This window comes from Pinus tabuliformis, chromosome 2_1 (genome assembly GCF_031772625.1).
Source record: "Pinus tabuliformis cultivar Carrire ecotype Pingquan chromosome 2_1, CPIR1, whole genome shotgun sequence".
Taxonomy (NCBI): domain Eukaryota; kingdom Viridiplantae; phylum Streptophyta; class Pinopsida; order Pinales; family Pinaceae; genus Pinus; species Pinus tabuliformis.
This window is the reverse complement of record NC_142299.1, coordinates 818,082,137-818,095,288: the sequence shown is the minus strand read 5'-3', so window position 1 is coordinate 818,095,288 and position 13,152 is coordinate 818,082,137. Positions and strand designations below refer to the sequence as shown.

Below are 13,152 nucleotides of genomic sequence, written 5' to 3'. Positions count from 1 at the left end.
TTGGGGCAGCTACTGTTTTTGGAACCTCTGGTGTAGGAGAAGAAATCAATGTGGCGAAGAGATGGAGTGGCTATTATCCGTTAGTGATTACATTGTTGAACTCATCCCAGCTTTCCAGAACTTTCCAGATGGTAGTAGCTTACAGGTAGGAGCTTCATAACTCTACTATTTAAATATTTTTTACTTGCACATAAATGGTGTCATGGTATTCAAACTTTAAAATTTAACCTAGGCAATTCTCTACAGAGAATGCACTTGTTTCTTACGAACAAGTAGAAATTGTTTTTGTTCTTGTTTCAGGTTATGGTAAGCAATTCTCTACAGATAATGTACTCGTTTCTTACGAACAAGTAGATATTGGTCTTGTTTCACGGTTAGTAAAGGGTTATTGCTGCATTTCTTTTCCTTTAAAGGTGGTTGTGTCCCTTAAGTCACTATACAAGGACAGTCTGATGCCCACATGTAGTTAATACAGAATGTATTTTGAAAACTACGATTTAGCTTTGTAGTGCTTGAATCATCATTTCATGTTGGTTTTCATCTTTTGTTTCTCTTCTGTGGGAAATTTTGTACAGGAGTCTCAAATTTTGTACTCAGAATTATCACAAGAAAGCCCCTGCTGGGTTTGTAAGGAAAGAGAGCTTCAACACCAGTTCTGTCTCCAACCGCCAAGATGATCAGTACACTACTAACATGTTTAGTGAAGAATTTCTGCTATTCTCTTGTAATCTATTGGCCCCCAAAGCTCCTCATAGATGAGAATATTTGCAGGATGTTCATATTGTTGTAAGTTTGTAGTAGTTGTGGAATGCCTGACTCTTGTGCTGCTTCTCATCTTCAACAACAAGAGTTTCTGTGGTGAATAAGCAGAATCCATGTCCTGCCTTGTGAAGCAGCTCTCCACTGTGATAGCTTTTTTTGTAATGTCTCTGATAAAAACTTTAGACTTCTATTTCATTCTGTAATATGATGGGATTCACTCTACAAGATTAGGGGATCCACTCTACAGAGTCCATGTCATACCTTCTGAATCAGCTCTCCACTTATGTTAATTTTCTCTGTAATGACCCTAATAAATCCTATATAATGAGATTTCGTTTTTTAATATGATGGGATTTCACTCTACAAGATTGGTTTCAGTTTTACATGTATTGTGGTATATCAAATTTCTCAGCTTTACTTGTAATAGGATGGGATTTCATTCTATAATATCATGGAATTTCCCCCTGCAATATTTGCTACTAAATTTTACAATTCCAAATTAATAATCCTATCCTGTCACTTAATAAGGCCAAACTAATAAGGCCTTACACAACTGTTCATTTGCACTATGATAAAAAAACTGTAGTTTGTGAACATGTCAGAGACAATACTCTGTGCATAACATTGGAAATATCAGGTACTGCTCTGTAGATGGGACAAAGCGACTGGTGTAACGAGTCACCCACCCGTTAAGCGTTAATTTAGCATACAATATTGATGGGTGCATGAGACCCTTTATAAGTAATATAGCCGTTTGTGAAACGGTCCAATAACTCACTAATTTTCTGCATTTGACTTTTACCAATAATTGGGAGGGTGCTAAAGCGTATGGACTATATTAATATTTGAAGTAGTGTTTGATATTTTGTTGGTAAAAGTCATTAAAATGTTAATTTTATTATAATTAGTTTAGATTTTTTCTATATTAATATTTGAAGCAGTGTCTGAGATTTTATTGGTAAAAATGATTAAAATGTTAAGTTTATTATAATTACGTTAAATTTATTTTAATTTGAGATTTATTAATTTTAATTTGAGATTAATTTTAATTTTAACGTGAGATTAATTTTAATTTGAGATTTATTAATTGTTGGGAGGGATCAAATTTCAGCTTAATTTTTTTTTTGAGTGTAAAATTTGAAGAAAAATTTGTATATAGAGATCTGATCCTTTTCAGTGTTTGAGAGATCCAGAATTATTAAATTCATTTTAAATTAAATATATTAATTTATATTTATCATAAATTTATTAATTTGTAATTATAAAAGTAATAAGTATTTATATGTTAAATATTGTTATAATTTTATTTAATTAATAAAAACTATAATTTTTTAAATATTTTAATAAATAAATAAATTTTCATAAAACTTTAACCTATAAAACTTAAAAAGTAAAACTCTTTCAAAATTTGTTGTCATTTTATTTGTTTTCACATTTTATTAATATATGAGAGAAAAAATTTAGTCGTCTACTTGGAATATTCTTATCAAATTTACGTCGTGAAAGAATGTTTGTTTGTTATAAACTTAACTTAGATCCACTAATATTTACTATAGAGAAATTCAACAACTCTAATTTAATAATCCTATCGGCCTCTCTTTGTACCTTTTGGGACAATTGCTAGTGTTATTAGTATTCCCCATAGAAACCCACTACTGTTATTTTTGTGCCCTTATGTCATTACTATTATGTTGGCTTGATTACATTGTGACCCCTCAGACTCCTATATATAGAAGGGAGGTTTAGTCATTTGTATCATCCAAGAATTGTTCACTTGAGTATTATAAAGGAGGTTTCCCCCTCAAAGAGGCTGAATTCTAAGGCGTTGATCTATCTTTTCTATCTTTTCTTGAGCTGGTTTCCTAACATTTGGTATTAGAGCTTTGGATTCTAGGGTTTCGCTGCTCCAAATAGGTCATCGTAGAATTTTCGCTATAATTTTTTTTTATTTTTTTTTTATTTTTTTGTGAAGTTTCAGAAGCTAAAACAAAAACCCATTTGGGCCAAAATCGTTCTAAACTTTGGGTCTGAATTTCAGAGCTTGTCTCGCTATATTTGCGGATATATGATCTGAGGAAGTTGGCATTTTTGTAGACTCCCGAATTACATTCCAAATAGGTGACCTAGGGAAAATTGTCATAAATTTTGTTTTGAGCACCAGATTGAAATTTCGTAAGAAGTTTCAGAAAAAGGACGGCTTGTAGTTCTTTGTATATCAGTTTCAGGTAATACGGTCGAAACAGTGACACGTGGCACATCATACAAGTTCACTCTACTGAACTATTCTATAATTAGTTCACCGTGTGAGATTTTGGCGTAACTCTTCCTTGGAGAATCCAATGTTGATCAGACTTGTGGGGTTAGAAACAAAACTCAAAGGGCTACTTCAGGACATGATTTTAGATATTCAAGATCCACATTTATAGAGATACAACAGATTGAATATCGAGCTCTTACAAAGTGAAAAAAACAAGTGTGTAGTGTTTTTGAATTTTGCATAAAATTGGTTTGAAAAATTAGTTTGAAGGAATTAAAAGGGAATAGTGAAGAATTATTAGCATTAATTAATGCCCCAAAGAAAGAAAAATGGAAACACCTAGTAAGTAACCTGAAAGCTCTAGCATGACTGGTGAAGAAGAGGAAGAAATGCAACATGATATATAAAAATTACAAGACCAAGTGCAACAAATTTCACTCTCACTAAAGGTAAATGAGTCCAAGATGAATGGCATGGAAGCTAATATGAATGGCATGATAGTTAATATCGATAGCATTGAAGCTAAGATGGATTGTTTAAAGAAAGGCACAGAAGCTAAGATGAATGGCATGGACACTAAAATGAATGGCATGGATGATAAGATGGAAGAATTGAAGATAAATTTGAATAAGTTGCTACAAGAAATTGCCACTAATGGTCAAAGGGTAGTAAAGGAAACTCATGATCAGAACAAACGAAATGTTAATCATGACTTCATAGACATTAATGTTGGATTGAAGACCCACCATGTTCGAAAATCAATATGAGGAAGTTTTATGGAAAGGATCCCGGAACATGGATACCATAGATGGAGCAATTTTTCGATCTCCATAATGTGAAAAACACACAAAAGGTATGTATTGCAAATTTATATTTGGAACCAAATCAGTTTGTATGGTATCGATGGCTTTGCTCTCGTAAACAAATTGTCACTTGGGAAATTTTTATGGAAGAAATGATAGCACATTATGAGGATACAAAAAGCAACACCTTTTTTAGCCAATTGATAAATCTCAAACAAAAGGGTTCAATGATAGAGCACATTGAGGACTTCCAAAAATTGAGCATAAGGGTAAAATATATTCTAGAGGAGCATAGGATTGGTGTGTTTATCGGCACTTTAAAGGATAATATCGAACATGAGGTTCGCCTTTTGGAACCTGATTCATTGGAGAAGGCATTCAGGTTAGTAAGAAAAATGGAAAGCAAAATTATGGCAACGAGGAAGCTTACCAATTACAACTATAAAGATGGAAGTGTTGTTGCCCCTAGCCTTCCAAAACCTACAAGGTTGACACCACAACAATTGGAAGAAAAAAGAGCAAAAGGGCTTTGTTACAATTGTGATAGAAACTACACTAAAGGTCATAAGTGTGCTGAGAAGAAATTATTCTACATAAATTGTGAAGAGGAGGAAGAAAAGGAACAAGAAATGTCAAAAGAAGAGGATATACTCCAGGAACAAACCCTAGATAAAGAAGAAATGAATCCAACCATATCTTGCAATGCATTGGCTGGAATTACGACTCCTCAAAGTATCAAGATAGAAGGACATATCAAGAAGAAAAAGGTAATAGTGTTGATTGATTCGAGAAGTACGCATAATTATATTCATTGTAAGATAGCAAAGGAATTAAATTGCTTCCTATATCCAACACCAGACTGTCAAGTGATGGTTGCAAGTGGAGGAACCATAAATTGCTCTGGAAAGTGCCATAATATCAAGCTATCCATGGGAGAATGTGTATTGAATAGCCCAATGCTTTCCATTCCAATGGGTGGTGTTGATGTTGTACTAGGAGTCCAATGGCTACAATCCTTGGGTACAATAGCTTTTAATTTTCAAGAACTTTTCATGAAATTTTGTGTGGAAGGAAAGAAAGTTGAATTAAAGGGATACCGGGAAAGATAAGCTCTAATGGTATGACAAAGCTTCTAAAGAAGGAACAACAAGGTGTAATTGCACAATTATGTTCACTAGAGGTTCCCACATCGAAGTCATCTATTTCTCTAGATATCCAAAAAGTCTTGGACAATCATTCTAAGGTATTTGAGACTCCCAAAGGTCTCCCACCTATTCATGATCATGATCATGCTATTCATTTGATTCTAGAAGGTGTTCCTCCAAACATCAGGTCGTACAAATATCCCTATGCCCAAAAGAGTGAAATTGAACGTATGGTTGCAAAAATGCTAGAGGCTGGTATAATTCAACCTAGTCAAAGTTATTTCTCTACTCCAGTAGTATTGGTGCACAAGAAGGATGGATCATGGTGCATGTGTCTGGATTATAGGGAGCTCAACAAGCTCACTATTAAAGATATATTTCCCATACCTGTCATTAATGAATTATTGGATGAATTGCATGGATCAATTTACTTCACCAAGTTGGATCTTCATCCAGGATATCATCAAATCAAAATGAAGATTGAAGACATTCCAAAAATAGCATTTAGAACTCATGAGATTCATTATGAATTTTTGGTCATGCCTTTTGGCCTTACCAATGCACCTTCTACATTTCAAAGTTTGATGAATTCCATTTTCAAACCCTTCCTTAGAAAAATTGTGTTAGTACTTTTTGATGATATACTAATTTACAGCAAGTCTTGGAAGGATCATGTTGAACATCTTGAGAGGGTGCTCAAACTATTGATGGAGAAACAATTATATGCAAAAAGCTCCAAATGTTTCTTTGGAGTATAAGAGGTGGAATATCTGGGTCATATTGTATCTCATGAAGGTGTTAAAGTACACCCTAGCAAAATTAAATCCATTAAGGAATGGAAAATCCCCACATCTATAAAGCATCTACGAGGATTTCTTCGGTTGACGGGGTATTATCACAAGTTTGTTAAAAATTATGGGAGAATAGCAGCACCTCTAACAATATTATTGAAGAAAGATGCATTTTCATGGACTCCAAAAGCAACAAAGGCCTTTGAACATATTAAAGAGGCAATGTGCCAAGCACCTGTCTTAGCTACACTGGACTTCAAAAAAACCTTTATTGTGAAATGTGATGGTTCAGGAAATGGAATTGGTGTTGTTTTAATGCAAAATGAAAGACCCATTGCTTTTGAAAGTCATCCAATCAAGGGAAAGTATTTACACAAAGCTATTTATGAGAAGGAAATGTTGGCAATACTACATGCACTTAAGAAATGGCGACCCTACCTAATGGGAAGACACTTCAAGGTAAAAACAGATCATGATAGTCTTAAATACTTATTAGAACAAAGATTATACTCTGAAGAGCAACAAAAATGGGTCACAAATATGTTGGGTTATCACTTTGAAATCATCTACAAAAAAGGTTAGCAAAATGTTGTGGAAGATGCACTCTCAAGAAAGGATGTGGAAGCATTGTTGTGCGCCATTTTTATTATCCAACCAGATTGGATAAACTAAGAAAGGGAGGAATGGAAGAATGAAGAAGAAGTGTGGGCACTCATTCAAAAGTTACAACAAGATCCCAGTACATCTGATACATTTAGCTGCAAAAATGACTTTTTATGGTACAAAGATCGCTTATACCTATGTAATAATTCCCAAATCAAACAAAATATTATTATGCAATTGCACACTTCTCCTTTAGGAGGGCACTCAAGATTTTTAAAAACTAACCACAAGGTTAAGAAGGAATTTTTTTGGGATGGCCTTAAATTGGATATTCAAAAGCCTGTGACAGAATGTTTGGTTTGCCAACAAAATAAAATTGAAACAATTAAGACCTCAAGTCTATTACAACATTTATCCATTCCAAGCCATCGTTGGGAGGAAGTTTCAATGGATTTTATCACAAGTTTACCCAAGTCCGAAGGAAAGAGTGTCATCATGGTGGTAGTTGACAGACTTACCACGTATGCAAACTTTTGTGCATTATCACATCCATGTAAAGCCAGTATAGTTTCTACTACATTTATGGAAACAATTCAAAAGCTACATGGAAACCCAAAGATTATTGTAAGCGACAAAGATCCCATTTTCACTGGAAATTTTTGGACATAATTATTTTCTTGTCTCGGTACTCAGTTAGCTCATAGCTCATGATATCATCCGCAATCTGATGGGCAATCTAAGATAGTAAACAAATGTTTGTAAGGATATCTTCGTTGCTTTGTATATGATAAAGAAACACAATGGGTCAAATGGTTGCCTTTGGCTGAATGGTGGTATAACACTTCCTTGCATACTGCAGCAAAAAGGACCCCATTTATGGCACTTTATGGATACCATCCACCATCCATGACATCATATTTAAGAGAAAATTCTAAGGTTCAAGCAGTGGAACATCACATTGAGCATCAACAACAAGTTCTGCAACTCTTAAAGGATAACCTAACATTGGCGCAGAATAGAATGAAACAACAAGTAGATCAACATTGCAGTGAAATAAGTTTTGATGTAGGTGACTGGGTATTCCTACGGCTACAACCATATAAACAAATGTCCCTCAAGCAAGATAAGAAGGATAATAAATTATCACCAAAGTATTATGGTCCGTACAAGGTGTTGTAAAAGATGGTACTATGGCATACAAATTGGAGCTTCCTACAGCTTCCCAAGTGCACCCAGGTTTCCATGTTTCATGTTTAAAGAAGGTTATAGGTGACAAGCTCCCAATTCAAAAAATATTGCTAGAACTTGACGAGGATAGAAAAATCATATTGGAACCAGAAGCAGTCACAGAAACAAGAACTCGACAGCTATGAAATCGATCAATTCCGGAGTATCTCATCAAGAGGAAGAACTTATCCACTGAAGATTCCACATGGGAGGATGAAAATTTTATACAGAATCATCTAGAACTACTCAAGCATTGAGGACAACACTTTTCGAAAGGAGCAGGGCATGTTAGGCCTCTATAATGCTAGTGATTCCCCAATTACTATTTTCATAATATCCCTTATTGTTATTATTGTGCCCCTATTGCCCCCATATTGTTATTAGTATGCCCCATAGAAAACCACTATCGTTATTTTTGTGCCCTTATGTTATTACTGTTATGTCGGCTTGATTACATTGTGACCCCTTAGACTCCTATATATAGAAGGGAGGTTTAGTCATTTGTATCATCCAAGAATTGTTCATTTGTGTAATGTAAAGGAGGTTTCCCCCTCGAAGAGGCTAAATTCTAAGGCGTTGATCTATCTTTTCTATCTTTTTGTGAGCTGGTCTCCTTACAGACCAACTCTTTCTAACGGGATTTCCTAGTCCACACCAAACTAGTACACCATCCTAATTGTCTCATGAAACAACCTAAGTCACTCACAAAGTATACCAAACATATAAACTCATTGTCCACTCTTAGTCGTGTTTACCCGACATGCCATCCATTGTGCCATTTCTAATGGCACCTCAAGTAAGATCCTTGCATTCTCCCCCCACTTTAATTGTTGACATCTTCATCAAAATGGCTCCATTGGCTTCTCTAATGGACAGGGCATTGATGGTGAAGATACACTTTGTAATTTTTGCATTTAAACATGGTGTTGATACCATTTTTCATGAGGGTAAACTTTTCAATCCACTTAAGCATCTAATACCACTCAAGAAGCCTAGTTGTTTTATGGCATTGACGTGACATTACTATTTGTGCATGACCATCAACCTCTTGTATCACTCAAACTATGCCTAGCCAACATGTCCTAACCAAACCCAAGTTAGGCACCTTAAACTATAGGAAATGTTGTAGTGCTTGTTTCATTATAGGTGATGTTGTGTCATCACCACCCACACATAAACAACCTTTCACTACCTCCCTCAAGCCAACACACTTGAATAACTAACCACCTAGTGTAAGACTATGTTGTCTCCATCTAGACCAACTTCTTGTAATTCTCTAAAGGTCATGTACCTAGTGGCAACAGGCTTCCACTTACCTTCAATACACTCATCAATGATGTTTCCTTGCCATGGCTAACACACTATCAAACACATTTCCAGATTGTGTTATCCTTTGGTGAATTTGTGTTACAACACTTCATTGATCATCCATCCTTGTTAGGCTAGACATCCTTCATCCTCCTAGTCCACACCAAACTAGTACATCATCCTAAATGTCTCAGGGATCATTGTGAGTCAGTCATGAGGGCTATGAAACATATAAACTAGTCATGCACCCTTTATCATGTTTGCTTAGCATGTTATATAGGATAATGTTTCCAGTGGCACCTCGAGGAAGGTCCTTACATTCTTCCCAACTTGAATTGTTAACATCCTCATCAATACAGCCCCATTAGCTTCTCCAATGAAATGGGTGTGGATAGTGAAGAAAAATTCCATAATTTTTCATTCAAACATGGATTTAATACCATTTGTCATGGGGCTAGAATTTTTATTTCACTTGAGTTTCCAATACCACTCAAGAAACATGCTCACCAAGCATCTTCAACGTGACCTTACTAGTTAAGCATGACCACCAACCACTTGTATCACATGTGTTGCACTTAACTTCCATGTCCTAACCAAAACTAGGCTAGGTACCTCAAACTGTGTGAAACGTTGTAGTTCTCATCTCACTCTAGGTACCTCAAACATGAAGTAACCCTCAAACAACCACATAGATACTCTTTAAGGGATATTTATATTTAAACTTGGATATGGGAGCCATGACATGTTATTCTACATAAAGAGCCACAATAATTGTTAGTATGTATGGTTTTCTAATAATAATGTGTGCACATTCTAAGAATGTGAATGCACTATTAGAATTTGTGCATATTTTTGTAATGCATGTATCTGGCTTTAGATTAATCTAGATTTATATTAATTGACCAAGTTTAAATCAACATACTTTGAATTCAAATTAATAAAATCATTGTCTCTATGAATTTAGTGCAATAATCAACCATGGTATGTAACAACACCACAAAAACCCCACAACAAATAGTGTGTCATCTCTCTAAGATGTGAGGAACAAATTCTTATTAACCCTTAAAACCCTTCTATAGTAGTTTCAAACTCTCTTCTTGTTCCTCCTTCCAAAGGGTGTATAAAAAACTATTATATATTGTAAACTTATATTGTATATTGTATAAAATTGTTATAATTTTAGCATTATAGATGGATTCATAGAACCGTTTAAGGGCTCGTTGAATCCATCTACCTAAATTTCGACGTTTCAGACAAATTTAGAGATGCCCTTAAAGGGGTCTATACATTTTAACACTCTAGATGGATTCAAAGACACCTTTGTCTCTAAATTTTAACACTATAGATGGATTCAGGGGTCTCTAAATCCATTTGCAGTGTTAAAAATTAGTGAAATGTAACACTTTAGTATCAAAATTGCAATTTTCCATTTCCAGAGTGACACAATTATAAATGACTAATTCATATACTTTTTGTACTTGCTAGTTGGTCATATTTTTATTCTTCGACTATAGTAGTATTTTATGTTAATCATTTTTAATTTGGTCACTTATTATCTAGTCATATATTTTAGTCCTAGACTAAATTAGCCATTTAAGTTAGTTGTTTTTAGTTGGGTCACTTATTATCTAGTTGTGTATTCTATCCCTAGACTAAATTAGTCATTTTTAGTTGGGTCACCTAAAATTTCTCAAATTTAGTAGGAATTCGCTTGAAATAATTGTGGTGACTAACCTTTTTAGTCACATAGTCACTAATCTCTCATTTTGTACTAGTGTATTCTCCTAGTTTATCACTTCATTCCTAATATATTTAATATTGTATACTAAGATTTCCATTGCATAATCTATATTAATCCTATCCTCCACTTTTCTCTAACCAAATCCACAAAATCTATTTTCCTCTTACCAAGAATGGTTAAATTTGATAGAATATTTCAATAAAGAATCTTTGAACTCCAATTATAAACAACATTGCATGTTCTCATAGATACCAACATTTACCACCCAGGAGTGGTACGTATTAACAAACATGATCACCTTTTCCACCATTAAAATCTATCAAGTCTTTTTGAAACCCCATTAATACCAACATTTTCGTTCTTCCATGTAGTAATTGGTGGTACAAGAACAATATTTGCTAAACCCACTTATTGAAAGAATAGAGAATAGTAGTCAACCATAGGATCCAATCTAACTTGCTTACCCCAAACATCATTGGCATAAAGTGTAAGATTGAAATCCACTCCACTAATAAGGGAATCTTCCTGGAGTAAAACATCCTCAACCATCCCTTCCTAGAATATTACTTTATCATTATATGGGCTATAATAGTTCACAATCCTTATATGATGATCAACACCTCTAGTATATCGTTCAAACATGATTCTAGAACCTGTGTAATAAGGGAAAACTTTAATGATCAACGGATTCCATGCTAATAATAAAACCCTAAATAGTCCACTAGAGTCAATGGAACAACATTCCCAACTCGGAAGAATCTCAAGAAAAATATCTCTAACTTTTTGGCCCAATACCATAGTCCCTTGAACTAGTATAATATCAAGCTTAATTGAATAAAAAAACCTCTTCAAGGATTGTATTGTAGGGGCTCCCCCAAACCCCATAATATTTAAGGTCAAAAATATCATTTATAAATAGTTTCTAAGGGCTCACCCACTCTAGGGGCCCTATTTTCAAAATCATAAGTTGGTATGTTTGATTATATAGGTGAAGAACTTATACTACTCTTAGAAGAATCCTTATCACATATTTTAGAAATCAATAGTCTACCCTTTACAATCCCCAATTTACCACACTTTCCTTTTCCTTTTCTTTTTTTCTTAGGAATAGTGAAATTACTTCTATCAATAGTTAGAGCTTCAATATCCAAACATTCCACCCCTAATGAACCATGGCTTTCCAAAAATATTTATTCGATAAAAGCTTCCCCACATTAGAATAAATTTGCAGCAGATATTTTCTCAAAACATTACTAAATGAAGGAACAATTGAATTAACAACCAATCTCAAATCTGTAAGAGTATCTAAATCATTCCCATCATCTTTAGAATAATTATGGAGTAATTTCTTACTCCCAATACTACTTGTAAGTCTCCAAGGTTGAAATTTTTGTTGAAATCCTATAGTTTTTTTATTCTTATCTGTGGCACAAGACTTAGTGTTAGACTGTATGATCTCCTTATCTCCATATAAGTCCTTATCTAGAAGAGGATATATATTCTAAATAAATATTAAGTTTGTAATAACTTTGTCACTATTTAGAGTCTTAGAAATTTTTTCATATCAATCATTCAATATTCCAAGTGAGGGGTTTTCAATTATAGTCTCAAAACCTCAAACCAAATGTATATGTAAAACGTGTTTTGACATTTTATCAATATTTGACTATTTATCTTCATAGGAGCTAAGATTTTTTTTCATTCACATTGAGAGAACTATAAAGATCTGAAAATAAGTATTTTAAGTTACCCACAAATGCGCTATCCATCGTTGGATTTCGTAATAAGTTAGGAGCATTGAATATATCATTTCCTTCTGCAATAGGTGCAAATAATTTAACATATCCATCGTTCTCCTTCTCATTTTGAATCATATCTTTATAATTCGCTTTCTATTTTGACCCCAAAAAAGCCTAGTTAATTTTGGACATTCCTGCTTCATATGACCAACTTCTCGATAGTAAAAACAACTAAACGAAACCCTCCAATAATATAGTCTCTTTGAAATTGATCTGTAAACTTCCATGGATATTCCACTAGATAGTTCGTCACAACAAATCCAACAATATTATATTAAAAATCTTAAAATTTTACACTATTACAGTTTATTAAACTTTAAGATCTATGGATCTAACTGTAATTAGTACATGCATGCAAATGCAAATTATGCAAAAAAGTAGAGAACAAAAAAATAAGCACGTCCACACAGAAGACACAAGATATGCTCTCTTGGAAAATCTTTCGGTAAAAAACCGTGCTAGAAGGTCAGGCCACTTTACTCTCTGTCTCTGTCTGGAAATATGGATGTAGGTACAAAGAAGTAATGCCTATGGGCCATGGGATGCTATAGTGAACAAATCCTTCTATGTGCTCTACCTCTTATCTCTCCTGGCTATCTTTTCTTAGCTATGGAACAAAAGTCTCTTAAAAGAATGGAATGTCTCTTCCTCCTAGTGACCCGATTATAACACAACCCAATAACCTACTAGTGGTTAAGTTTGTCTACATCAACTCT

The 13,152-nt window shown here is 34.2% G+C and overlaps 1 long non-coding RNA gene across 1 annotated transcript; it reads left to right on the top strand.

The window, feature by feature from the left end:
• Positions 1–12: 12 nt before the first annotated feature.
• Positions 13–773, top strand: LOC149203143 (uncharacterized). The gene is made up of 2 exons (XR_016253600.1): positions 13–145; positions 576–773. It is a non-coding gene; the product is annotated as an uncharacterized LOC149203143 (long non-coding RNA).
• The last annotated feature ends 12,379 nt before the right edge of the window (positions 774–13,152 follow it).